This window comes from Pseudophryne corroboree, chromosome 6 (genome assembly GCF_028390025.1).
Source record: "Pseudophryne corroboree isolate aPseCor3 chromosome 6, aPseCor3.hap2, whole genome shotgun sequence".
Lineage (NCBI taxonomy): Eukaryota > Metazoa > Chordata > Amphibia > Anura > Myobatrachidae > Pseudophryne > Pseudophryne corroboree.
In genome coordinates, this window is record NC_086449.1 from 39,063,610 (window position 1) to 39,088,127 (window position 24,518).

The window sequence follows — 24,518 nt, forward strand, 5'->3', positions numbered from 1 at the left end:
CACCATATCTTGACATTGAAGCATACTCTGTACTCTTGGTTTCTTTATGATTAAGTTTTGTTTCATATTGCATCATTTCAATTCCGGTAACTTACATCTTCAAAATTTTACATAAGTGCTAACACCAACAATTACTTTATTTTGTAAGACATTTAGAAGTAATTTGATTTTTTTGATCAATTTTTCCTTTCAGCTTACTTATTTTGCTAAGAATAATGACTACATTTAAGGAAAGACAAACAGTCATATTCTTTGGTTATGGAAGCAAAGATGTGGGCTTGTTTGCTTATCAATAACCAAATTCTTGATTCAGTTTTTACAGAAAGTATATTTATCGTCTAAAGCACCGCAATCAGTAAACAAACCATTGCTCATAAATGACCTCGTGGCGCAACGGTAGCGCGTCTGACTCCAGATCAGAAGGTTGCGTGTTCAAATCACGTCGGGGTCAATTACTATTTTGAAGATGAAATTTACCAAATGAAACACCATAAAAGAAACAAATTGCCAAGTCTGTCATCCACCTTCTGTAATGTGATATTTGCTCACAGGGATAACTATATCACCTGCGCAGTTTCATAATAAATGCCCATTCTGCTCATTTCTCATATTACTTATACAAAAAATACCCAGTTAATTGGACATCACCATATCTTGACATTGAAGCATACTCTGTACTCTTGGTTTCTTTATGATTAAGTTTTGTTTCATATTGCATCATTTCAATTCCGGTCACTTACAACTTCAAAATTTTACATAAGTGCTAACACCAACAATTACTTTATTTTGTAAGACATTTAGAAGTAATTTGATTTTTTTGATCAATTTTTCCTTTCAGCTTACTTATTTTGCTAAGAATAATGACTCTACATTTAAGGAAAGACAAACAGTCATATTCTTTGGTTATGGAAGCAAAGATGTGGGCTTGTTTGCTTATCAATAACCAAATTCTTGATTCAGTTTTTACAGAAAGTATATTTATCGTATAAAGCACCGCAATCAGTAAACAAACCATTGCTTATAAATGATCTCGTGGCGCAACGGTAGCGCGTCTCACTCCAGATCAGAAGGTTGCGTGTTCAAATCACGTCGGGGTCAATTACCATTTTGAAGATGAAATTTACCATATGAAACACCATAAAAGAATCAAATTGCCAAGTCTGTCATCCACCTTCTGTAATGTGATATTTGCTCACAGGTATAACTATATCACCTGCACAGTTTCATAATAAATGCCCATTCTGCTCATTTCTCATATTACTTATACAAAAAATACCCAGTTAATTGGACATCACCATATCTTGACATTGAAGCATACTCTGTACTCTTGGTTTCTTTATGATTAAGTTTTGTTTCATATTGCATCATTTCAATTCCGGTCACTTACAACTTCAAAATTTTACATAAGTGCTAACACCAACAATTACTTTATTTTGTAAGACATTTAGAAGTAATTTGATTTTTTTGATCAATTTTTCCTTTCAGCTTACTTATTTTGCTAAGAATAATGACTTTACATTTAAGGAAAGACAAACAGTCATATTCTTTGGTTATGGAAGCAAAGATGTGGGCTTGTTTGCTTATCAATAACCAAATTCTTGATTCAGTTTTTACAGAAAGTATATTTATCGTCTAAAGCACCGCAATCAGTAAACAAACCATTGCTCATAAATGACCTCGTGGCGCAACGGTAGCACGTCTGACTCCAGATCAGAAGGTTGCGTGTTCAAATCACGTCGGGGTCAATTACCATTTTGAAGATGAAATTTACCAAATGAAACACCATAAAAGAAACAAATTGCCAAGTCTGTCATCCACCTTCTGTAATGTGATATTTGCTCACAGGTATAACTATATCACCTGCACAGTTTCATAATAAATGCCCATTCTGCTCATTTCTCATATTACTTATACAAAAAATACACAGTTAATTGGACATCACCATATCTTGACATTGAAGCATACTCTGTACTCTTGGTTTCTTTATGAATAAGTTTTGTTTCATATTGCATCATTTCAATTCCGGTCACTTACAACTTCAAAATGTTACATAAGTGCTAACACCAACAATTACGTTATTTTGTAAGACATTTAGAAGTAATTTGATATTTTTGATAAATTTTTCCTTTCAGCTTACTTATTTTGCTAAGAATAATGACTACATTTAAGGAAAAGACAAACAGTCATATTCTTTGGTTATGGAAGCAAAGATGTGGGCTTGTTTGCTTATCAATAACCAAATTCTTGATTCAGTTTTTACAGAAAGTATATTTATCGTCTAAAGCACCGCAATCAGTAAACAAACCATTGCTCATAAATGACCTCGTGGCGCAACGGTAGCGCGTCTCACTCCAGCTCAGAAGGTTGCGTGTTCAAATCACGTCAGGGTCAATTACTACTTTGAAGATGAAATTTACCAAATGAAACACCATAAAAGAAACAAATTGCCAAGTCTGTCATCCACCTTCTGTAATGTGATATTTGCTCACAGAGATAACTATATCACCTGCACAGTTTCATAATAAATGCTCATTTCTCATATTACTTATACAAAAAATACCCAGTTAATTGGACATCACCATATCTTGACATTGAAGCATACTCTGTACTCTTGGTTTCTTTATGATTAAGTTTTGTTTCATATTGCATCATTTCAATTCCGGTCACTTACAACTTCAAAATTTTACATAAGTGCTAACACCAACAATTACTTTATTTTGTAAGACATTTAGAAGTAATTTGATTTTTTTTGATCAATTTTTCCTTTCAGCTTACTTATTTTGCTAAGAATAATGACTTTACATTTAAGGAAAGACAAACAGTCATATTCTTTGGTTATGGAAGCAAAGATGTGGGCTTGTTTGCTTATCAATAACCAAATTCTTGATTCAGTTTTTACAGAAAGTATATTTATCGTCTAAAGCACCGCAATCAGTAAACAAACCATTGCTTATAAATGATCTCGTGGCGCAACGGTAGCGCGTCTCACTCCAGATCAGAAGGTTGCGTGTTCAAATCACGTCGGGGTCAATTACCATTTTGAAGATGAAATTTACCATATGAAACACCATAAAAGAATCAAATTGCCAAGTCTGTCATCCACCTTCTGTAATGTGATATTTGCTCACAGGTATAACTATATCACCTGCACAGTTTCATAATAAATGCCCATTCTGCTCATTTCTCATATTACTTATACAAAAAATACCCAGTTAATTGGACATCACCATATCTTGACATTGAAGCATACTCTGTACTCTTGGTTTCTTTATGATTAAGTTTTGTTTCATATTGCATCATTTCAATTCCGGTCACTTACAACTTCAAAATTTTACATAAGTGCTAACACCAACAATTACTTTATTTTGTAAGACATTTAGAAGTTATTTGATTTTTTTGATACATTTTTCCTTTCAGCTTACTTATTTTGCTAAGAATAATGACTACATTTAAGGAAAAGACAAACAGTCATATTCTTTGGTTATGGAAGCAAAGATGTGGGCTTGTTTGCTTATCAATAACCAAATTCTTGATTCGGTTTTTACAGAAAGTATATTTATCGTCTAAAGCACCGCAATCAGTAAACAAACCATTGCTCATAAATGACCTCGTGGCGCAACGGTAGCGCGTCTGACTCCAGATCAGAAGGTTGCGTGTTCAAATCACGTCGGGGTCAATTACCATTTTGAAGATGAAATTTACCAAATGAAACACCATAAAAGAAACAAATTGCCAAGTCTGTCATCCACCTTCTGTAATGTGATATTTGCTCACAGGGATAACTATATCACCTGCACAGTTTCATAATAAATGCCCATTCTGCTAATTTCTCATAATACTTATACAAAAAATACCCAGTTAATTGGACATCACCATATCTTGACATTGAAGCATACTCTGTACTCTTGGTTTCTTTATGATTAAGTTTTGTTTCATATTGCATCATTTCAATTCCGGTAACTTACATCTTCAAAATTTTACATAAGTGCTAACACCAACAATTACTTTATTTTGTAAGACATTTAGAAGTAATTTGATTTTTTTGATCAATTTTTCCTTTCAGCTTACTTATTTTGCTAAGAATAATGACTTTACATTTAAGGAAAGACAAACAGTCGTATTCTTTGGTTATGGAAGCAAAGATGTGGGCTTGTTTGCTTATCAATAACCAAATTCTTGATTCAGTTTTTACAGAAAGTATATTTATCGTCTAAAGCACCGCAATCAGTAAACAAACCATTGCTCATAAATGACCTCGTGGCGCAACGGTAGCGCGTCTGACTCCAGATCAGAAGGTTGCATGTTCAAATCACGTCGGGGTCAATTACCATTTTGAAGATGAAATTTACCAAATGAAACACCATAAAAGAAACAAATTGCCAAGTCTGTCATCCACCTTCTGTAATGTGATATTTGCTCACAGTTATAACTATATCACCTGCACAGTTTCATAATAAATGCCCATTCTGCTCATTTCTCATATTACTTATACAAAAAATACCCAGTTAATTGGACATCACCATATCTTGACATTGAAGCATACTCTGTACTCTTGGTTTCTTTATGATTAAGTTTTGTTTCATATTGCATCATTTCAATTCCGGTAACTTACATCTTCAAAATTTTACATAAGTGCTAACACCAACAATTACTTTATTTTGTAAGACATTTAGAAGTAATTTGTTTTTTTTGATCAATTTTTCCTTTCAGCTTACTTATTTTGCTAAGAATAATGACTACATTTAAGGAAAGACAAACAGTCATATTCTTTGGTTATGGAAGCAAAGATGTGGGCTTGTTTGCTTATCAATAACCAAATTCTTGATTCAGTTTTTACAGAAAGTATATTTATCGTCTAAAGCACCGCAATCAGTAAACATACCATTGCTCATAAATGACCTCGTGGCGCAACGGTAGCGCGTCTCACTCCAGATCAGAAGGTTGCGTGTTCAAATCACGTCGGGGTCAATTACTACTTTGAAGATGAAATTTACCAAATGAAACACCATAAAAGAAACAAATTGCCAAGTCTTTCATCCACCTTCTGTAATGTGATATTTGCTCACAGGGATAACTATATCACCTGCACAGTTTCATAATAAATGCCCATTCTGCTCATTTCTCATATTACTTATACAAAAAATACCCAGTTAATTGGACATCACCATATCTTGACATTGAAGCATACTCTGTACTCTTGGTTTCTTTATGATTAAGTTTTGTTTCATATTGCATCATTTCAATTCCGGTCACTTACAACTTCAAAATTTTACATAAGTGCTAACACCAACAATTACTTTATTTTGTAAGACATTTAGAAGTAATTTGATTTTTTTTGATCAATTTTTCCTTTCAGCTTACTTATTTTGCTAAGAATAATGACTCTACATTTAAGGAAAGACAAACAGTCATATTCTTTGGTTATGGAAGCAAAGATGTGGGCTTGTTTGCTTATCAATAACCAAATTCTTGATTCAGTTTTTACAGAAAGTATATTTATCGTCTAAAGCACCGCAATCAGTAAACAAATCATTGCTCATAAATGACCTCGTGGCGCAACGGTAGCGCGTCTGACTCCAGATCAGAAGGTTGCGTGTTCAAATCATGTCGGGGTCAATTACCATTTTGAAGATGAAATTTACCAAGTGAAACACCATAAAAGAAACAAATTGCCAAGTCTGTCATCCACCTTATGTAATGTGATATTTGCTCACAGGTATAACTATATCACCTGCACAGTTTCATAATAAATGCCCATTCTGCTCATTTCTCATATTACTTATACAAAAAATACCCAGTTAATTGGACATCACCATATCTTGACATTGAAGCATACTCTGTACTCTTGGTTTCTTTATGATTAAGTTTTGTTTCATATTGCATCATTTCAATTCCGGTCACTTACAACTTCAAAATTTTACATAAGTGCTAAAACCAACAATTACTTTATTTTGTAAGACATTTAGAAGTAATTTGATTTTTTGGATAAATTTTTCCTTTCAGCTTACTTATTTTGCTAAGAATAATGACTACATTTAAGGAAAAGACAAACAGTCATATTCTTTGGTTATGGAAGCAAAGATGTGGGCTTGTTTGCTTATCAATAACCAAATTCTTGATTCAGTTTTTACAGAAAGTATATTTATCGTCTAAAGCACCGCAATCAGTAAACAAACCATTGCTCATAAATGACCTCGTGGCGCAACGGTAGCGCGTCTGACTCCAGATCAGAAGGTTGCGTGTTCAAATCACGTCGGTGTCAATTACCATTTTGAAGATGAAATTTACCAAATGAAACACCATAAAAGAAACAAATTGCCAAGTCTGTCATCCACCTTCTGTAATGTGATATTTGCTCACAGGGATAACTATATCACCTGCACAGTTTCATAATAAATGCTCATTTCTCATAATACTTATACAAAAAATACCCAGTTAATTGGACATCACCATATCTTGACATTGAAGCATACTCTGTACTCTTGGTTTCTTTATGATTAAGTTTTGTTTCATATTGCATCATTTCAATTCCGGTAACTTACATCTTCAAAATTTTACATAAGTGCTAACACCAACAATTACTTTATTTTGTAAGACATTTAGAAGTAATTTGATTTTTTTGATCAATTTTTCCTTTCAGCTTACTTATTTTGCTAAGAATAATGACTTTACATTTAAGGAAAGACAAACAGTCATATTCTTTGGTTATGGAAGCAAAGATGTGGGCTTGTTTGCTTATCAATAACCAAATTCTTGATTCAGTTTTTACAGAAAGTATATTTATCGTCTAAAGCACCGCAATCAGTAAACAAACCATTGCTCATAAATGACCTCGTGGCGCAACGGTAGCGCGTCTGACTCCAGATCAGAAGGTTGCGTGTTCAAATCACGTCGGGGTCAATTACCATTTTGAAGATGAAATTTACCAAATGAAACACCATAAAAGAAACAAATTGCCAAGTCTGTCATCCACCTTCTGTAATGTGATATTTGCTCACAGTTATAACTATATCACCTGCACAGTTTCATAATAAATGCCCATTCTGCTCATTTCTCATATTACTTATACAAAAAATACCCAGTTAATTGGACATCACCATATCTTGACATTGAAGCATACTCTGTACTCTTGGTTTCTTTATGATTAAGTTTTGTTTCATATTGCATCATTTCAATTCCGGTAACTTACATCTTCAAAATTTTACATAAGTGCTAACACCAACAATTACTTTATTTTGTAAGACATTTAGAAGTAATTTGATTTTTTTGATCAATTTTTCCTTTCAGCTTACTTATTTTGCTAAGAATAATGACTACATTTAAGGAAAGACAAACAGTCATATTCTTTGGTTATGGAAGCAAAGATGTGGGCTTGTTTGCTTATCAATAACCAAATTCTTGATTCAGTTTTTACAGAAAGTATATTTATCGTCTAAAGCACCGCAATCAGTAAACAAACCATTGCTCATAAATGACCTCGTGGCGCAACGGTAGCGCGTCTGACTCCAGATCAGAAGGTTGCGTGTTCAAATCACGTCGGGGTCAATTACCATTTTGAAGATGAAATTTACCAAATGAAACACCATAAAAGAAACAAATTGCCAAGTCTGTCATCCACCTTCTGTAATGTGATATTTGCTCACAGGTATAACTATATCACCTGCACAGTTTCATAATAAATGCCCATTCTGCTCATTTCTCATATTACTTATACAAAAAATACCCAGTTAATTGGACATCACCATATCTTGACATTGAAGCATACTCTGTACTCTTGGTTTCTTTATGATTAAGTTTTGTTTCATATTGCATCATTTCAATTCCGGTCACTTACAACTTCAAAATTTTACATAAGTGCTAACACCAACAATTACTTTATTTTGTAAGACATTTAGAAGTAATTTGATTTTTTTTGATCAATTTTTCCTTTCAGCTTACTTATTTTGCTAAGAATAATGACTTTACATTTAAGGAAAGACAAACAGTCATATTCTTTGGTTATGGAAGCAAAGATGTGGGCTTGTTTGCTTATCAATAACCAAATTCTTGATTCAGTTTTTACAGAAAGTATATTTATCGTCTAAAGCACCGCAATCAGTAAACAAACCATTGCTTATAAATGATCTCGTGGCGCAACGGTAGCGCGTCTCACTCCAGATCAGAAGGTTGCGTGTTCAAATCACGTCGGGGTCAATTACCATTTTGAAGATGAAATTTACCATATGAAACACCATAAAAGAATCAAATTGCCAAGTCTGTCATCCACCTTCTGTAATGTGATATTTGCTCACAGGTATAACTATATCACCTGCACAGTTTCATAATAAATGCCCATTCTGCTCATTTCTCATATTACTTATACAAAAAATACCCAGTTAATTGGACATCACCATATCTTGACATTGAAGCATACTCTGTACTCTTGGTTTCTTTATGATTAAGTTTTGTTTCATATAGCATCATTTCAATTCCGGTCACTTACAACTTCAAAATTTTACATAAGTGCTAACACCAACAATTACTTTATTTTGTAAGACATTTAGAAGTAATTTGATTTTTTTGATCAATTTTTCCTTTCAGCTTACTTATTTTGCTAAGAATAATGACTTTACATTTAAGGAAAGACAAACAGTCATATTCTTTGGTTATGGAAGCAAAGATGTGGGCTTGTTTGCTTATCAATAACCAAATTCTTGATTCAGTTTTTACAGAAAGTATATTTATCGTCTAAAGCACCGCAATCAGTAAACAAACCATTGCTCATAAATGACCTCGTGGCGCAACGGTAGCGCGTCTGACTCCAGATCAGAAGGTTGCGTGTTCAAGTCACGTCGGGGTCAATTACCATTTTGAAGATGAAATTTACCAAATGAAACACCATAAAAGAAACAAATTGCCAAGTCTGTCATCCACCTTCTGTAATGTGATATTTGCTCACAGGTATAACTATATCACCTGCACAGTTTCATAATAAATGCCCATTCTGCTCATTTCTCATATTACTTATACAAAAAATACACAGTTAATTGGACATCACCATATCTTGACATTGAAGCATACTCTGTACTCTTGGTTTCTTTATGAATAAGTTTTGTTTCATATTGCATCATTTCAATTCCGGTCACTTACAACTTCAAAATGTTACATAAGTGCTAACACCAACAATTACTTTATTTTGTAAGACATTTAGAAGTAATTTGATTTTTTTGATCAATTTTTCCTTTCAGCTTACTTATTTTGCTAAGAATAATGACTACATTTAAGGAAAAGACAAACAGTCATATTCTTTGGTTATTGAAGCAAAGATGTGGGCTTGTTTGCTTATCAATAACCAAATTCTTGATTCAGTTTTTACAGAAAGTATATTTATCGTCTAAAGCACCGCAATCAGTAAACAAACCATTGCTCATAAATGACCTCGTGGCGCAACGGTAGCGCGTCTCACTCCAGCTCAGAAGGTTGCGTGTTCAAATCACGTCAGGGTCAATTACTACTTTGAAGATGAAATTTACCAAATGAAACACCATAAAAGAAACAAATTGCCAAGTCTGTCATCCACCTTCTGTAATGTGATATTTGCTCACAGAGATAACTATATCACCTGCACAGTTTCATAATAAATGCTCATTTCTCATATTACTTATACAAAAAATACCCAGTTAATTTGACATCACCATATCTTGACATTGAAGCATACTCTGTACTCTTGGGTTCTTTATGATTAAGTTTTGTTTCATATTGCATCATTTCAATTCCGGTAACTTACATCTTCAAAATTTTACATAAGTGCTAACACCAACAATTACTTTATTTTGTAAGACATTTAGAAGTAGTTTGATTTTTTAGATCAATTTTTCCTTTCAGCTTACTTATTTTGCTAAGAATAATGACTTTACATTTAAGGAAAGACAAACAGTCATATTCTTTGGTTATGGAAGCAAAGATGTGGGCTTGTTTGCTTATCAATAACCAAATTCTTGATTCAGTTTTTACAGAAAGTATATTTATCGTCTAAAGCACCGCAATCAGTAAACAAACCATTGCTCATAAATGACCTCGTGGCGCAACGGTAGCGCGTCTGACTCCAGATCAGAAGGTTGCGTGTTCAAATCACGTCGGGGTCAATTACCATTTTGAAGATGAAATTTACCAAATGAAACACCATAAAAGAAACAAATTGCCAAGTCTGTCATCCACCTTCTGTAATGTGATATTTGCTCACAGGTATAACTATATCACCTGCACAGTTTCATAATAAATGCCCATTCTGCTCATTTCTCATATTACTTATACAAAAAATACACAGTTAATTGGACATCACCATATCTTGACATTGAAGCATACTCTGTACTCTTGGTTTCTTTATGAATAAGTTTTGTTTCATATTGCATCATTTCAATTCCGGTCACTTACAACTTCAAAATGTTACATAAGTGCTAACACCAACAATTACTTTATTTTGTAAGACATTTAGAAGTAATTTGATTTTTTTGATAAATTTTTCCTTTCAGCTTACTTATTTTGCTAAGAATAATGACTACATTTAAGGAAAAGACAAACAGTCATATTCTTTGGTTATGGAAGCAAAGATGTGGGCTTGTTTGCTTAACAATAACCAAATTCTTGATTCAGTTTTTACAGAAAGTATATTTATCGTCTAAAGCACCGCAATCAGTAAACAAACCATTGCTCATAAATGACCTCGTGGCGCAACGGTAGCGCGTCTGACTCCAGATCAGAAGGTTGCGTGTTCAAATCACGTCGGGGTCAATTACCATTTTGAAGATGAAATTTACCAAATGAAACACCATAAAAGAAACAAATTGCCAAGTCTGTCATCCACCTTCTGTAATGTGATATTTGCTCACAGGGATAACTATATCACCTGCACAGTTTCATAATAAATGCCCATTCTGCTCATTTCTCATAATACTTATACAAAAAATACCCAGTTAATTGGACATCACCATATCTTGACATTGAAGCATACTCTGTACTCTTGGTTTCTTTATGATTAAGTTTTGTTTCATATTGCATCATTTCAATTCCGGTAACTTACATCTTCAAAATTTTACATAAGTGCTAACACCAACAATTACTTTATTTTGTAAGACATTTAGAAGTAATTTGATTTTTTTGATCAATTTTTCCTTTCAGCTTACTTATTTTGCTAAGAATAATGACTTTACATTTAAGGAAAGACAAACAGTCGTATTCTTTGGTTATGGAAGCAAAGATGTGGGCTTGTTTGCTTATCAATAACCAAATTCTTGATTCAGTTTTTACAGAAAGTATATTTATCGTCTAAAGCACCGCAATCAGTAAACAAACCATTGCTCATAAATGACCTCGTGGCGCAACGGTAGCGCGTCTGACTCCAGATCAGAAGGTTGCATGTTCAAATCACGTCGGGGTCAATTACCATTTTGAAGATGAAATTTACCAAATGAAACACCATAAAAGAAACAAATTGCCAAGTCTGTCATCCACCTTCTGTAATGTGATATTTGCTCACAGTTATAACTATATCACCTGCACAGTTTCATAATAAATGCCCATTCTGCTCATTTCTCATATTACTTATACAAAAAATACCCAGTTAATTGGACATCACCATATCTTGACATTGAAGCATACTCTGTACTCTTGGTTTCTTTATGATTAAGTTTTGTTTCATATTGCATCATTTCAATTCCGGTAACTTACATCTTCAAAATTTTACATAAGTGCTAACACCAACAATTACTTTATTTTGTAAGACATTTAGAAGTAATTTGTTTTTTTTGATCAATTTTTCCTTTCAGCTTACTTATTTTGCTAAGAATAATGACTACATTTAAGGAAAGACAAACAGTCATATTCTTTGGTTATGGAAGCAAAGATGTGGGCTTGTTTGCTTATCAATAACCAAATTCTTGATTCAGTTTTTACAGAAAGTATATTTATCGTCTAAAGCACCGCAATCAGTAAACATACCATTGCTCATAAATGACCTCGTGGCGCAACAGTAGCGCGTCTCACTCCAAATCAGAAGGTTGTGTGTTCAAATCACGTCAGGGTCAATTACTACTTTGAAGATGAAATTTACCAAATGAAACACCATAAAAGAAACAAATTGCCAAGTCTGTCATCCACCTTCTGTAATGTGATATTTGCTCACAGGTATAACTATATCACCTGCACAGTTTCATAATAAATGCTCATTTCTCATAATACTTATACAAAAAATACCCAGTTAATTGGACATCACCATATCTTGACATTGAAGCATACTCTGTACTCTTGGTTTCTTTATGATTAAGTTTTGTTTCATATTGCATCATTTCAATTCCGGTAACTTACATCTTCAAAATTTTACATAAGTGCTAACACCAACAATTACTTTATTTTGTAAGACATTTAGAAGTAATTTGATTTTTTTGATCAATTTTTCCTTTCAGCTTACTTATTTTGCTAAGAATAATGACTTTACATTTAAGGAAAGACAAACAGTCATATTCTTTGGTTATGGAAGCAAAGATGTGGGCTTGTTTGCTTATCAATAACCAAATTCTTGATTCAGTTTTTACAGAAAGTATATTTATCGTCTAAAGCACCGCAATCAGTAAACAAACCATTGCTCATAAATGACCTCGTGGCGCAACGGTAGCGCGTCTGACTCCAGATCAGAAGGTTGCGTGTTCAAATCACGTCGGGGTCAATTACCATTTTGAAGATGAAATTTACCAAATGAAACACCATAAAAGAAACAAATTGCCAAGTCTGTCATCCACCTTCTGTAATGTGATATTTGCTCACAGTTATAACTATATCACCTGCACAGTTTCATAATAAATGCCCATTCTGCTCATTTCTCATATTACTTATACAAAAAATACCCAGTTAATTGGACATCACCATATCTTGACATTGAAGCATACTCTGTACTCTTGGTTTCTTTATGATTAAGTTTTGTTTCATATTGCATCATTTCAATTCCGGTAACTTACATCTTCAAAATTTTACATAAGTGCTAACACCAACAATTACTTTATTTTGTAAGACATTTAGAAGTAATTTGATTTTTTTGATCAATTTTTCCTTTCAGCTTACTTATTTTGCTAAGAATAATGACTACATTTAAGGAAAGACAAACAGTCATATTCTTTGGTTATGGAAGCAAAGATGTGGGCTTGTTTGCTTATCAATAACCAAATTCTTGATTCAGTTTTTACAGAAAGTATATTTATCGTCTAAAGCACCGCAATCAGTAAACAAACCATTGCTCATAAATGACCTCGTGGCGCAACGGTAGCGCGTCTGACTCCAGATCAGAAGGTTGCGTGTTCAAATCACGTCGGGGTCAATTACCATTTTGAAGATGAAATTTACCAAATGAAACACCATAAAAGAAACAAATTGCCAAGTCTGTCATCCACCTTCTGTAATGTGATATTTGCTCACAGGTATAACTATATCACCTGCACAGTTTCATAATAAATGCCCATTCTGCTCATTTCTCATATTACTTATACAAAAAATACCCAGTTAATTGGACATCACCATATCTTGACATTGAAGCATACTCTGTACTCTTGGTTTCTTTATGATTAAGTTTTGTTTCATATTGCATCATTTCAATTCCGGTCACTTACAACTTCAAAATTTTACATAAGTGCTAACACCAACAATTACTTTATTTTGTAAGACATTTAGAAGTAATTTGATTTTTTTGATCAATTTTTCCTTTCAGCTTACTTATTTTGCTAAGAATAATGACTTTACATTTAAGGAAAGACAAACAGTCATATTCTTTGGTTATGGAAGCAAAGATGTGGGCTTGTTTGCTTATCAATAACCAAATTCTTGATTCAGTTTTTACAGAAAGTATATTTATCGTCTAAAGCACCGCAATCAGTAAACAAACCATTGCTCATAAATGACCTCGTGGCGCAACGGTAGCGCGTCTGACTCCAGATCAGAAGGTTGCGTGTTCAAATCACGTCGGGGTCAATTACCATTTTGAAGATGAAATTTACCAAATGAAACACCATAAAAGAAACAAATTGCCAAGTCTGTCATCCACCTTCTGTAATGTGATATTTGCTCACAGGTATAACTATATCACCTGCACAGTTTCATAATAAATGCCCATTCTGCTCATTTCTCATATTACTTATACAAAAAATACACAGTTAATTGGACATCACCATATCTTGACATTGAAGCATACTCTGTACTCTTGGTTTCTTTATGAATAAGTTTTGTTTCATATTGCATCATTTCAATTCCGGTCACTTACAACTTCAAAATGTTACATAAGTGCTAACACCAACAATTACTTTATTTTGTAAGACATTTAGAAGTAATTTGATTTTTTTGATAAATTTTTCCTTTCAGCTTACTTATTTTGCTAAGAATAATGACTACATTTAAGGAAAAGACAAACAGTCATATTCTTTGGTTATGGAAGCAAAGATGTGGGCTTGTTTGCTTATCAATAACCAAATTCTTGATTCAGTTTTTACAGAAAGTATATTTATCGTCTAAAGCACCGCAATCAGTAAACAAACCATTGCTCATAAATGACCTCGTTGCGCAACGGTAGCGCGTCTCACTCCAGCTCAGAAGGTTGCGTGTTCAAATCACGTCAGGGTCAATTACTACTTTGAAGATGAAATTTACCAAATGAAACACCATAAAAGAAACAAATTGCCAAGTCTGTCATCCACCTTCTGTAATGTGATATTTGCTCACAGAGATAACTATATCACCTGCACAGTTTCATAATAAATGCTCATTTCTCATATTACTTATACAAAAAATACCCAGTTAATTGGACATCACCATATCTTGACATTGAAGCATACTCTGTACTCTTGGTTTCTTTATGATTAAGTTTTGTTTCATATTGCATCATTTCAATTCCGGTCACTTACAACTTCAAAATTTTACATAAGTGCTAACACCAACAATTACTTTATTTTGTAAGACATTTAGAAGTAATTTGATTTTTTTTGATCAATTTTTCCTTTCAGCTTACTTATTTTGCTAAGAATAATGACTTTACATTTAAGGAAAGACAAACAGTCATATTCTTTGGTTATGGAAGCAAAGATGTGGGCTTGTTTGCTTATCAATAACCAAATTCTTGATTCAGTTTTTACAGAAAGTATATTTATCGTCTAAAGCACCGCAATCAGTAAACAAACCATTGCTTATAAATGATCTCGTGGCGCAACGGTAGCGCGTCTCACTCCAGATCAGAAGGTTGCGTGTTCAAATCACGTCGGGTCAATTACCATTTTGAAGATGAAATTTACCAAATGAAACACCATAAAAGAAACAAATTGCCAAGTCTGTCATCCACCTTCTGTAATGTGATATTTGCTCACAGGGATAACTATATCACCTGCACAGTTTCATAATAAATGCCCATTCTGCTCATTTCTCATAATACTTATACAAAAAATACCCAGTTAATTGGACATCACCATATCTTGACATTGAAGCATACTCTGTACTCTTGGTTTCTTTATGATTAAGTTTTGTTTCATATTGCATCATTTCAATTCCGGTAACTTACATCTTCAAAATTTTACATAAGTGCTAACACCAACAATTACTTTATTTTGTAAGACATTTAGAAGTAATTTGATTTTTTTGATCAATTTTTCCTTTCAGCTTACTTATTTTGCTAAGAATAATGACTTTACATTTAAGGAAAGACAAACAGTCGTATTCTTTGGTTATGGAAGCAAAGATGTGGGCTTGTTTGCTTATCAATAACCAAATTCTTGATTCAGTTTTTACAGAAAGTATATTTATCGTCTAAAGCACCGCAATCAGTAAACAAACCATTGCTCATAAATGACCTCGTGGCGCAACGGTAGCGCGTCTGACTCCAGATCAGAAGGTTGCATGTTCAAATCACGTCGGGGTCAATTACCATTTTGAAGATGAAATTTACCAAATGAAACACCATAAAAGAAACAAATTGCCAAGTCTGTCATCCACCTTCTGTAATGTGATATTTGCTCACAGTTATAACTATATCACCTGCACAGTTTCATAATAAATGCCCATTCTGCTCATTTCTCATATTACTTATACAAAAAATACCCAGTTAATTGGACATCACCATATCTTGACATTGAAGCATACTCTGTACTCTTGGTTTCTTTATGATTAAGTTTTGTTTCATATTGCATCATTTCAATTCCGGTAACTTACATCTTCAAAATTTTACATAAGTGCTAACACCAACAATTACTTTATTTTGTAAGACATTTAGAAGTAATTTGTTTTTTTTGATCAATTTTTCCTTTCAGCTTACTTATTTTGCTAAGAATAATGACTACATTTAAGGAAAGACAAACAGTCATATTCTTTGGTTATGGAAGCAAAGATGTGGGCTTGTTTGCTTATCAATAACCAAATTCTTGATTCAGTTTTTACAGAAAGTATATTTATCGTCTAAAGCACCGCAATCAGTAAACATACCATTGCTCATAAATGACCTCGTGGCGCAACGGTAGCGCGTCTCACTCCAGATCAGAAGGTTGCGTGTTCAAATCACGTCAGGGTCAATTACTACTTTGAAGATGAAATTTACCAAATGAAACACCATAAAAGAAACAAATTGCCAAGTCTTTCATCCACCTTCTGTAATGTGATATTTGCTCACAGGGATAACTATATCACCTGCACAGTTTCATAATAAATGCCCATTCTGCTCATTTCTCATATTACTTATACAAAAAATACCCAGTTAATTGGACATCACCATATCTTGACATTGAAGCATACTCTGTACTCTTGGTTTCTTTATGATTAAGTTTTGTTTCATATTGCATCATTTCAATTCCGGTCACTTACAACTTCAAAATTTTACATAAGTGCTAACACCAACAATTACTTTATTTTGTAAGACATTTAGAAGTAATTTGATTTTTTTTGATCAATTTTTCCTTTCAGCTTACTTATTTTGCTAAGAATAATGACTCTACATTTAAGGAAAGACAAACAGTCATATTCTTTGGTTATGGAAGCAAAGATGTGGGCTTGTTTGCTTATCAATAACCAAATTCTTGATTCAGTTTTTACAGAAAGTATATTTATCGTCTAAAGCACCGCAATCAGTAAACAAACCATTGCTCATAAATGACCTCGTGGCGCAACGGTAGCGCGTCTGACTCCAGATCAGAAGGTTGCGTGTTCAAATCACGTCGGGGTCAATTACCATTTTGAAGATGAAATTTACCAAGTGAAACACCATAAAAGAAACAAATTGCCAAGTCTGTCATCCACCTTATGTAATGTGATATTTGCTCACAGGTATAACTATATCACCTGCACAGTTTCATAATAAATGCCCATTCTGCTCATTTCTCATATTACTTATACAAAAAATACCCAGTTAATTGGACATCACCATATCTTGACATTGAAGCATACTCTGTACTCTTGGTTTCTTTATGATTAAGTTTTGTTTCATATTGCATCATTTCAATTCCGGTCACTTACAACTTCAAAATTTTACATAAGTGCTAAAACCAACAATTACTTTATTTTGTAAGACATTTAGAAGTAATTTGATTTTTTGGATAAATTTTTCCTTTCAGCTTACTTATTTTGCTAAGAATAATGACTACATTTAAGGAAAAGACAAACAGTCATATTCTTTGGTTATGGAAGCAAAGATGTGGGCTTGTTTGCTTATCAATAACCAAATTCTTGATTCAGTTTTTACAGAAAGTATATTTATCGTCTAAAGCACCGCAATCAGTAAACAAACCATTGCTCATAAATGACCTCGTGGCGCAACGGTAGCGCGTCTGACTCCAGATCAGAAGGTTGCGTGTTCAAATCACGTCGGGGTCAATTACCATTTTGAAGATGAAATTTACCAAATGAAACACCATAAAAGAAACAAATTGCCAAGTCTGTCATCCACCTTCTGTAATGTGATATTTGCTCACAGGGATAACTATATCACCTGCACAGTTTCATAATAAATGCTCATTTCTCATAATACTTATACAAAAAATACCCAGTTAATTGGACATCACCATATCTTGACATTGAAGCATACTCTGTACTCTTGGTTTCTTTATGATTAAGTTTTGTTTCATATTGCATCATTTCAATTCCGGTAACTTACATCTTCAAAATTTTACATAAGTGCTAACACCAACAATTACTTTATTTTGTAAGACATTTAGAAGTAATTTGATTTTTTTGATCAATTTTTCCTTTCAGCTTACTTATTTTGCTAAGAATAATGACTTTACATTTAAGGAAAGACAAACAGTCATATTCTTTGGTTATGGAAGCAAAGATGTGGGCTTGTTTGCTTATCAATAACCAAATTCTTGATTCAGTTTTTACAGAAAGTATATTTATCGTCTAAAGCACCGCAATCAGTAAACAAACCATTGCTCATAAATGACCTCGTGGCGCAACGGTAGCGCGTCTGACTCCAGATCAGAAGGTTGCGTGTTCAAATCACGTCGGGGTCAATTACCATTTTGAAGATGAAATTTACCAAATGAAACACCATAAAAGAAACAAATTGCCAAGTCTGTCATCCACCTTCTGTAATGTGATATTTGCTCACAGTTATAACTATATCACCTGCACAGTTTCATAATAAATGCCCATTCTGCTCATTTCTCATATTACTTATACAAAAAATACCCAGTTAATTGGACATCACCATATCTTGACATTGAAGCATACTCTGTACTCTTGGTTTCTTTATGATTAAGTTTTGTTTCATATTGCATCATTTCAATTCCGGTAACTTACATCTTCAAAATTTTACATAAGTGCTAACACCAACAATTACTTTATTTTGTAAGACATTTAGAAGTAATTTGATTTTTTTGATCAATTTTTCCTTTCAGCTTACTTATTTTGCTAAGAATAATGACTACATTTAAGGAAAGACAAACAGTCATATTCTTTGGTTATGGAAGCAAAGATGTGGGCTTGTTTGCTTATCAATAACCAAATTCTTGATTCAGTTTTTACAGAAAGTATATTTATCGTCTAAAGCACCGCAATCAGTAAACAAACCATTGCTCATAAATGACCTCGTGGCGCAACGGTAGCGCGTCTGACTCCAGATCAGAAGGTTGCGTGTTCAAATCACGTCGGGGTCAATTACCATTTTGAAGATGAAATTTACCAAATGAAACACCATAAAAGAAACAAATTGCCAAGTCTGTCATCCACCTTCTGTAATGTGATATTTGCTCACAGGTATAACTATATCACCTGCACAGTTTCATAATAAATGCCCATTCTGCTCATTTCTCATATTACTTATACAAAAAATACCCAGTTAATTGGACATCACCATATCTTGACATTGAAGCATACTCTGTACTCTTGGTTTCTTTATGATTAAGTTTTGTTTCATATTGCATCATTTCAATTCCGGTCACTTACAACTTCAAAATTTTACATAAGTGCTAACACCAACAATTACTTTATTTTGTAAGACATTTAGAAGTAATTTGATTTTTTTTGATCAATTTTTCCTTTCAGCTTACTTATTTTGCTAAGAATAATGACTTTACATTTAAGGAAAGACAAACAGTCATATTCTTTGGTTATGGAAGCAAAGATGTGGGCTTGTTTGCTTATCAATAACCAAATTCTTGATTCAGTTTTTACAGAAAGTATATTTATCGTCTAAAGCACCGCAATCAGTAAACAAACCATTGCTTATAAATGATCTCGTGGCGCAACGGTAGCGCGTCTCACTCCAGATCAGAAGGTTGCGTGTTCAAATCACGTCGGGGTCAATTACCATTTTGAAGATGAAATTTACCATATGAAACACCATAAAAGAATCAAATTGCCAAGTCTGTCATCCACCTTCTGTAATGTGATATTTGCTCACAGGTATAACTATATCACCTGCACAGTTTCATAATAAATGCCCATTCTGCTCATTTCTCATATTACTTATACAAAAAATACCCAGTTAATTGGACATCACCATATCTTGACATTGAAGCATACTCTGTACTCTTGGTTTCTTTATGATTAAGTTTTGTTTCATATTGCATCATTTCAATTCCGGTCACTTACAACTTCAAAATTTTACATAAGTGCTAACACCAACAATTACTTTATTTTGTAAGACATTTAGAAGTAATTTGATTTTTTTGATCAATTTTTCCTTTCAGCTTACTTATTTTGCTAAGAATAATGACTACATTTAAGGAAAAGACAAACAGTCATATTCTTTGGTTATTGAAGCAAAGATGTGGGCTTGTTTGCTTATCAATAACCAAATTCTTGATTCAGTTTTTACAGAAAGTATATTTATCGTCTAAAGCACCGCAATCAGTAAACAAACCATTGCTCATAAATGACCTCGTGGCGCAACGGTAGCGCGTCTCACTCCAGCTCAGAAGGTTGCGTGTTCAAATCACGTCAGGGTCAATTACTACTTTGAAGATGAAATTTACCAAATGAAACACCATAAAAGAAACAAATTGCCAAGTCTGTCATCCACCTTCTGTAATGTGATATTTGCTCACAGAGATAACTATATCACCTGCACAGTTTCATAATAAATGCTCATTTCTCATATTACTTATACAAAAAATACCCAGTTAATTTGACATCACCATATCTTGACATTGAAGCATACTCTGTACTCTTGGTTTCTTTATGATTAAGTTTTGTTTCATATTGCATCATTTCAATTCCGGTAACTTACATCTTCAAAATTTTACATAAGTGCTAACACCAACAATTACTTTATTTTGTAAGACATTTAGAAGTAGTTTGATTTTTTAGATCAATTTTTCCTTTCAGCTTACTTATTTTGCTAAGAATAATGACTTTACATTTAAGGAAAGACAAACAGTCATATTCTTTGGTTATGGAAGCAAAGATGTGGGCTTGTTTGCTTATCAATAACCAAATTCTTGATTCAGTTTTTACAGAAAGTATATTTATCGTCTAAAGCACCGCAATCAGTAAACAAACCATTGCTCATAAATGACCTCGTGGCGCAACGGTAGCGCGTCTGACTCCAGATCAGAAGGTTGCGTGTTCAAATCACGTCGGGGTCAATTACCATTTTGAAGATGAAATTTACCAAATGAAACACCATAAAAGAAACAAATTGCCAAGTCTGTCATCCACCTTCTGTAATGTGATATTTGCTCACAGGTATAACTATATCACCTGCACAGTTTCATAATAAATGCCCATTCTGCTCATTTCTCATATTACTTATACAAAAAATACACAGTTAATTGGACATCACCATATCTTGACATTGAAGCATACTCTGTACTCTTGGTTTCTTTATGAATAAGTTTTGTTTCATATTGCATCATTTCAATTCCGGTCACTTACAACTTCAAAATGTTACATAAGTGCTAACACCAACAATTACTTTATTTTGTAAGACATTTAGAAGTAATTTGATTTTTTTGATAAATTTTTCCTTTCAGCTTACTTATTTTGCTAAGAATAATGACTACATTTAAGGAAAAGACAAACAGTCATATTCTTTGGTTATGGAAGCAAAGATGTGGGCTTGTTTGCTTATCAATAACCAAATTCTTGATTCAGTTTTTACAGAAAGTATATTTATCGTCTAAAGCACCGCAATCAGTAAACAAACCATTGCTCATAAATGACATCGTGGCGCAACGGTAGCGCGTCTGACTCCAGATCAGAAGGTTGCGTGTTCAAATCACGTCGGGGTCAATTACCATTTTGAAGATGAAATTTACCAAATGAAACACCATAAAAGAAACAAATTGCCAAGTCTGTCATCCACCTTCTGTAATGTGATATTTGCTCACAGGGATAACTATATCACCTGCACAGTTTCATAATAAATGCCCATTCTGCTCATTTCTCATATTACTTATACAAAAAATACCCAGTTAATTGGACATCACCATATCTTGACATTGAAGCATACTCTGTACTCTTGGTTTCTTTATGATTAAGTTTTGTTTCATATTGCATCATTTCAATTCCGGTAACTTACATCTTCAAAATTTTACATAAGTGCTAACACCAACAATTACTTTATTTTGTAAGACATTTAGAAGTAATTTGTTTTTTTTGATCAATTTTTCCTTTCAGCTTACTTATTTTGCTAAGAATAATGACTACATTTAAGGAAAGACAAACAGTCATATTCTTTGGTTATGGAAGCAAAGATGTGGGCTTGTTTGCTTATCAATAACCAAATTCTTGATTCAGTTTTTACAGAAAGTATATTTATCGTCTAAAGCACCGCAATCAGTAAACATACCATTGCTCATAAATGACCTCGTGGCGCAACGGTAGCGCGTCTCACTCCAAATCAGAAGGTTGCGTGTTCAAATCACGTCAGGGTCAATTACTACTTTGAAGATGAAATTTACCAAATGAAACACCATAAAAGAAACAAATTGCCAAGTCTGTCATCCACCTTCTGTAATGTGATATTTGCTCACAGGGATAACTATATCACCTGCACAGTTTCATAATAAATGCCCATTCTGCTCATTTCTCATATTACTTATACAAAAAATACCCAGTTAATTGGACATCACCATATCTTGACATTGAAGCATACTCTGTACTCTTGGTTTCTTTATGATTAAGTTTTGTTTCATATTGCATCATTTCAATTCCGGTCACTTACAACTTCAAAATTTTACATAAGTGCTAACACCAACAATTACTTTATTTTGTAAGACATTTAGAAGTAATTTGATTTTTTTGATCAATTTTTCCTTTCAGCTTACTTATTTTGCTAAGAATAATGACTCTACATTTAAGGAAAGACAAACAGTCATATTCTTTGGTTATGGAAGCAAAGATGTGGGCTTGTTTGCTTATCAATAACCAAATTCTTGATTCAGTTTTTACAGAAAGTATATTTATCGTCTAAAGCACCGCAATCAGTAAACAAACCATTGCTCATAAATGACCTCGTGGCGCAACAGTAGCGCGTCTGACTCCAGATCAGAAGGTTGCGTGTTCAAATCACGTCGGGGTCAATTACCATTTTGAAGATGAAATTTACCAAGTGAAACACCATAAAAGAAACAAATTGCCAAGTCTGTCATCCACCTTATGTAATGTGATATTTGCTCACAGGTATAACTATATCACCTGCACAGTTTCATAATAAATGCCCATTCTGCTCATTTCTCATATTACTTATACAAAAAATACCCAGTTAATTGGACATCACCATATCTTGACATTGAAGCATACTCTGTACTCTTGGTTTCTTTATGATTAAGTTTTGTTTCATATTGCATCATTTCAATTCCGGTCACTTACAACTTCAAAATTTTACATAAGTGCTAAAACCAACAATTACTTTATTTTGTAAGACATTTAGAAGTAATTTGATTTTTTGGATAAATTTTTCCTTTCAGCTTACTTATTTTGCTAAGAATAATGACTACATTTAAGGAAAAGACAAACAGTCATATTCTTTGGTTATGGAAGCAAAGATGTGGGCTTGTTTGCTTATCAATAACCAAATTCTTGATTCAGTTTTTACAGAAAGTATATTTATCGTCTAAAGCACCGCAATCAGTAAACAAACCATTGCTCATAAATGACCTCGTGGCGCAACGGTAGCGCGTCTGACTCCAGATCAGAAGGTTGCATGTTCAAATCACGTCGGGGTCAATTACCATTTTGAAGATGAAATTTACCAAATGAAACACCATAAAAGAAACAAATTGCCAAGTCTGTCATCCACCTTCTGTAATGTGATATTTGCTCACAGGGATAACTATATCACCTGCACAGTTTCATAATAAATGCTCATTTCTCATAATACTTATACAAAAAATACCCAGTTAATTGGACATCACCATATCTTGACATTGAAGCATACTCTGTACTCTTGGTTTCTTTATGATTAAGTTTTGTTTCATATTGCATCATTTCAATTCCAGTAACTTACATCTTCAAAATTTTACATAAGTGCTAACACCAACAATTACTTTATTTTGTAAGACATTTAGAAGTAATTTGATTTTTTTGATCAATTTTTCCTTTCAGCTTACTTATTTTGCTAAGAATAATGACTTTACATTTAAGGAAAGACAAACAGTCATATTCTTTGGTTATGGAAGCAAAGATGTGGGCTTGTTTGCTTATCAATAACCAAATTCTTGATTCAGTTTTTACAGAAAGTATATTTATCGTCTAAAGCACCGCAATCAGTAAACAAACCATTGCTCATAAATGACCTCGTGGCGCAACGGTAGCGCGTCTGACTCCAGATCAGAAGGTTGCGTGTTCAAATCACGTCGGGGTCAATTACCATTTTGAAGATGAAATTTACCAAATGAAACACCATAAAAGAAACAAATTGCCAAGTCTGTCATCCACCTTCTGTAATGTGATATTTGCTCACAGTTATAACTATATCACCTGCACAGTTTCATAATAAATGCCCATTCTGCTCATTTCTCATATTACTTATACAAAAAATACCCAGTTAATTGGACATCACCATATCTTGACATTGAAGCATA

At 33.3% G+C, this 24,518-nt stretch overlaps 32 non-coding genes across 32 annotated transcripts; all 32 read left to right on the top strand.

Moving 5' to 3' along the window:
* Positions 1-379: 379 nt before the first annotated feature.
* Positions 380-451, top strand: TRNAW-CCA (transfer RNA tryptophan (anticodon CCA)). The gene has a single exon. It is a non-coding gene; the product is annotated as a tRNA-Trp (tRNA).
* A 575-nt stretch (positions 452-1,026) lies between these two features.
* On the top strand, positions 1,027-1,098 carry TRNAW-CCA (transfer RNA tryptophan (anticodon CCA)). The gene has a single exon. It is a non-coding gene; the product is annotated as a tRNA-Trp (tRNA).
* A 575-nt stretch (positions 1,099-1,673) lies between these two features.
* On the top strand, positions 1,674-1,745 carry TRNAW-CCA (transfer RNA tryptophan (anticodon CCA)). Its single transcript has one exon. It is a non-coding gene; the product is annotated as a tRNA-Trp (tRNA).
* Positions 1,746-2,958: 1,213 nt separating this feature from the next.
* Positions 2,959-3,030, top strand: TRNAW-CCA (transfer RNA tryptophan (anticodon CCA)). The gene has a single exon. It is a non-coding gene; the product is annotated as a tRNA-Trp (tRNA).
* Positions 3,031-3,604: 574 nt separating this feature from the next.
* On the top strand, positions 3,605-3,676 carry TRNAW-CCA (transfer RNA tryptophan (anticodon CCA)). The gene has a single exon. It is a non-coding gene; the product is annotated as a tRNA-Trp (tRNA).
* A 575-nt stretch (positions 3,677-4,251) lies between these two features.
* Positions 4,252-4,323, top strand: TRNAW-CCA (transfer RNA tryptophan (anticodon CCA)). Its single transcript has one exon. It is a non-coding gene; the product is annotated as a tRNA-Trp (tRNA).
* A 573-nt stretch (positions 4,324-4,896) lies between these two features.
* Positions 4,897-4,968, top strand: TRNAW-CCA (transfer RNA tryptophan (anticodon CCA)). The gene has a single exon. It is a non-coding gene; the product is annotated as a tRNA-Trp (tRNA).
* A 576-nt stretch (positions 4,969-5,544) lies between these two features.
* TRNAW-CCA (transfer RNA tryptophan (anticodon CCA)) lies at positions 5,545-5,616 on the top strand. The gene has a single exon. It is a non-coding gene; the product is annotated as a tRNA-Trp (tRNA).
* Positions 5,617-6,190: 574 nt separating this feature from the next.
* On the top strand, positions 6,191-6,262 carry TRNAW-CCA (transfer RNA tryptophan (anticodon CCA)). The gene has a single exon. It is a non-coding gene; the product is annotated as a tRNA-Trp (tRNA).
* Positions 6,263-6,828: 566 nt separating this feature from the next.
* On the top strand, positions 6,829-6,900 carry TRNAW-CCA (transfer RNA tryptophan (anticodon CCA)). The gene has a single exon. It is a non-coding gene; the product is annotated as a tRNA-Trp (tRNA).
* Positions 6,901-7,473: 573 nt separating this feature from the next.
* TRNAW-CCA (transfer RNA tryptophan (anticodon CCA)) lies at positions 7,474-7,545 on the top strand. Its single transcript has one exon. It is a non-coding gene; the product is annotated as a tRNA-Trp (tRNA).
* A 576-nt stretch (positions 7,546-8,121) lies between these two features.
* Positions 8,122-8,193, top strand: TRNAW-CCA (transfer RNA tryptophan (anticodon CCA)). The gene has a single exon. It is a non-coding gene; the product is annotated as a tRNA-Trp (tRNA).
* A 575-nt stretch (positions 8,194-8,768) lies between these two features.
* Positions 8,769-8,840, top strand: TRNAW-CCA (transfer RNA tryptophan (anticodon CCA)). Its single transcript has one exon. It is a non-coding gene; the product is annotated as a tRNA-Trp (tRNA).
* Positions 8,841-10,052: 1,212 nt separating this feature from the next.
* TRNAW-CCA (transfer RNA tryptophan (anticodon CCA)) lies at positions 10,053-10,124 on the top strand. Its single transcript has one exon. It is a non-coding gene; the product is annotated as a tRNA-Trp (tRNA).
* Positions 10,125-10,698: 574 nt separating this feature from the next.
* On the top strand, positions 10,699-10,770 carry TRNAW-CCA (transfer RNA tryptophan (anticodon CCA)). Its single transcript has one exon. It is a non-coding gene; the product is annotated as a tRNA-Trp (tRNA).
* A 575-nt stretch (positions 10,771-11,345) lies between these two features.
* TRNAW-CCA (transfer RNA tryptophan (anticodon CCA)) lies at positions 11,346-11,417 on the top strand. Its single transcript has one exon. It is a non-coding gene; the product is annotated as a tRNA-Trp (tRNA).
* Positions 11,418-12,628: 1,211 nt separating this feature from the next.
* TRNAW-CCA (transfer RNA tryptophan (anticodon CCA)) lies at positions 12,629-12,700 on the top strand. Its single transcript has one exon. It is a non-coding gene; the product is annotated as a tRNA-Trp (tRNA).
* Positions 12,701-13,273: 573 nt separating this feature from the next.
* Positions 13,274-13,345, top strand: TRNAW-CCA (transfer RNA tryptophan (anticodon CCA)). Its single transcript has one exon. It is a non-coding gene; the product is annotated as a tRNA-Trp (tRNA).
* Positions 13,346-13,920: 575 nt separating this feature from the next.
* TRNAW-CCA (transfer RNA tryptophan (anticodon CCA)) lies at positions 13,921-13,992 on the top strand. Its single transcript has one exon. It is a non-coding gene; the product is annotated as a tRNA-Trp (tRNA).
* A 1,859-nt stretch (positions 13,993-15,851) lies between these two features.
* On the top strand, positions 15,852-15,923 carry TRNAW-CCA (transfer RNA tryptophan (anticodon CCA)). The gene has a single exon. It is a non-coding gene; the product is annotated as a tRNA-Trp (tRNA).
* A 573-nt stretch (positions 15,924-16,496) lies between these two features.
* TRNAW-CCA (transfer RNA tryptophan (anticodon CCA)) lies at positions 16,497-16,568 on the top strand. Its single transcript has one exon. It is a non-coding gene; the product is annotated as a tRNA-Trp (tRNA).
* Positions 16,569-17,144: 576 nt separating this feature from the next.
* TRNAW-CCA (transfer RNA tryptophan (anticodon CCA)) lies at positions 17,145-17,216 on the top strand. The gene has a single exon. It is a non-coding gene; the product is annotated as a tRNA-Trp (tRNA).
* A 574-nt stretch (positions 17,217-17,790) lies between these two features.
* On the top strand, positions 17,791-17,862 carry TRNAW-CCA (transfer RNA tryptophan (anticodon CCA)). Its single transcript has one exon. It is a non-coding gene; the product is annotated as a tRNA-Trp (tRNA).
* Positions 17,863-18,428: 566 nt separating this feature from the next.
* TRNAW-CCA (transfer RNA tryptophan (anticodon CCA)) lies at positions 18,429-18,500 on the top strand. The gene has a single exon. It is a non-coding gene; the product is annotated as a tRNA-Trp (tRNA).
* Positions 18,501-19,073: 573 nt separating this feature from the next.
* TRNAW-CCA (transfer RNA tryptophan (anticodon CCA)) lies at positions 19,074-19,145 on the top strand. The gene has a single exon. It is a non-coding gene; the product is annotated as a tRNA-Trp (tRNA).
* A 576-nt stretch (positions 19,146-19,721) lies between these two features.
* TRNAW-CCA (transfer RNA tryptophan (anticodon CCA)) lies at positions 19,722-19,793 on the top strand. The gene has a single exon. It is a non-coding gene; the product is annotated as a tRNA-Trp (tRNA).
* A 1,212-nt stretch (positions 19,794-21,005) lies between these two features.
* TRNAW-CCA (transfer RNA tryptophan (anticodon CCA)) lies at positions 21,006-21,077 on the top strand. Its single transcript has one exon. It is a non-coding gene; the product is annotated as a tRNA-Trp (tRNA).
* Positions 21,078-21,651: 574 nt separating this feature from the next.
* TRNAW-CCA (transfer RNA tryptophan (anticodon CCA)) lies at positions 21,652-21,723 on the top strand. The gene has a single exon. It is a non-coding gene; the product is annotated as a tRNA-Trp (tRNA).
* Positions 21,724-22,296: 573 nt separating this feature from the next.
* On the top strand, positions 22,297-22,368 carry TRNAW-CCA (transfer RNA tryptophan (anticodon CCA)). Its single transcript has one exon. It is a non-coding gene; the product is annotated as a tRNA-Trp (tRNA).
* Positions 22,369-22,943: 575 nt separating this feature from the next.
* On the top strand, positions 22,944-23,015 carry TRNAW-CCA (transfer RNA tryptophan (anticodon CCA)). Its single transcript has one exon. It is a non-coding gene; the product is annotated as a tRNA-Trp (tRNA).
* Positions 23,016-23,589: 574 nt separating this feature from the next.
* Positions 23,590-23,661, top strand: TRNAW-CCA (transfer RNA tryptophan (anticodon CCA)). Its single transcript has one exon. It is a non-coding gene; the product is annotated as a tRNA-Trp (tRNA).
* A 566-nt stretch (positions 23,662-24,227) lies between these two features.
* TRNAW-CCA (transfer RNA tryptophan (anticodon CCA)) lies at positions 24,228-24,299 on the top strand. Its single transcript has one exon. It is a non-coding gene; the product is annotated as a tRNA-Trp (tRNA).
* The last annotated feature ends 219 nt before the right edge of the window (positions 24,300-24,518 follow it).